Here is a 2,014-nt window from a genome sequence, read left to right on the forward strand (position 1 = left end):
GAGCTGTCAGCACAGAGTCTCATGCGGGACTTGAAGTCACGAACCGTGAGACCATGACCTGAGCCAAAGTCGGATGCTTCACCGACTGAGCCGCCCAGGCACCCCAAGAATTCCCTTCTTTTTTAAAGCTGAATAATATTCTACTGTGTGGATTTACTGTACTTTGTTTATCCATTTATCCATTGAGGGACATTTGGGTTGCTTCCACTTAGAGCATTTCATTTTTTTTTATTTAAAAAAAAAATGTTTATTTATTCCTGAGAGAGACAGAGTGCGAGCAGAAGAGGGGCTAAGAGAGAGGGAGACACAGAATCCGAAGCAGACTCCAAGCTCCGAGCTGTCAGCTCGATGTGGGGCTCGAACTCATGAACCGAGAGATCATGACCTGAGAGGAAGTTGGATGCTTACCCGACTGAGCCACCCAGGTGCCCGTCTTAGAGCATTTTAAAATCAGTGCCACCACCAGGTCACACAAAAAGCAATGACCCCCACCCTCTCTGACCTGCTTCCTGCTCTCCGCTTTCATCTGTGTGTCAGAGGCTGACCCTCGCCTGCTCTTTCTCCTACTCCTTGACTCCTGTGCCTCCCTTGCTCTCTTAGTCTTGCAGGCTAAGACAGCCGAGGGCTCTGGGCCCTTCAATGTATTTGTTCTTTATTTTTAAATACTCATCGAGGTGTAATTGACATAGAACATTGTGTAAGTTTCAGGCGTAGAACATGTAGATGTGACACATTTATGTATTGCAATATGATCACCGCCATAGTGTTAGTTAACCCCTCCATCCCATCACATAATTATCCTTTCTCTTTGGTGGCAAGAACAATTAGGATCTAGTCTTGTAACAACTTTGAAGTGAATAATACAGTATTGTGGAATATAATTGCTATGTGGGCCCTTCGTTTTAGATGCCAGACTATATCCCTGGAAGACTCTGGCACTGGTTTTTTTTTCCTTTTTTTTCTGATGGGAAACGCCTCATATCCTCTATCAATTCTCCCTAGATGCTGGTTCCTAGGCCCAAAGGTCCAAGGAGGGACTTTGCAGGTGGGTAAATTCTCCTGACGTGGCCCCCTGCTGCCATCTGCTGGCTGTGGTCATCAATGCTTCTATGGGCCCGTTTTCTGTTCAAAGGCTTTACTTTAGTTCTTTACATCCCATCATCTATCCTGGGATAAGACTTTCAACTACTTAACTTTTTTCCTTCCCATATTTTCACGCTGTCCTGTTTTTTTATTTTTTTTAATTTGTAACGTTTATTTATTTTTATTTTATTTAAAAAAAATTTTAACATTTATTTTCGAGAGAGAGAGAGAGAGAGAGAGAGCGCACAAGCAGGGGAGAGACAGAGAGAGGAGGGAGATACAGAATCCGAAGCAGACTCCAGGCTCCGAGCTGTCAGCACAGAGCCTGACGTGGGGCTCAAACCCATGAACCATGAGATCACGCCCCATTCACTCTGTCCCATTTTTAAAAGAAAGATCTTTTAGGGGCGCCTGGGTGGCTCAGTCAGCTGAGCGTCCAACTTCGGCTCAGGTCATGATCTCGCGGTTGGTGGGTTTGAGCCCCGCATCAGGTTTTGGTGCTGACAACTTAGAGCCTGGAGCCTGTTTCAGATTCTGTGTCTCCCTCTCTCTCTGCCCCTCCCCCACTCACACTCTGTCTCTCTCTATTGCAAAAATAAACAGTAAATAAAAAAATTTAAAAAAAGAAAGACCTTTTAGTTCATCTGTGTGCAGGTTACACATAGTCTCATCTGCCTTGTCTGAATAAAGAGAAGAAAAATCTCTCCAAATTTGGGCACTTCATTTTACCAAGGGACCAAAGAAAAGTCCCAAAATGTATATCTCCTTTTCTCCCTGGAAGCAGTTATATTACATTCACATAAGTTGAATTGTGGATAGGATATAAAATACCAAGTACCAAGTGTTCTTTGACACTCATAAAATGTTCAAAAGTGTTTTGAAAACATTCCAACATAAAACAAGATTATGTATTGTTAACACAGACATAAAC

This window comes from Acinonyx jubatus, chromosome X (genome assembly GCF_027475565.1).
Source record: "Acinonyx jubatus isolate Ajub_Pintada_27869175 chromosome X, VMU_Ajub_asm_v1.0, whole genome shotgun sequence".
Classification (NCBI taxonomy): Eukaryota; Metazoa; Chordata; class Mammalia; order Carnivora; family Felidae; genus Acinonyx; species Acinonyx jubatus.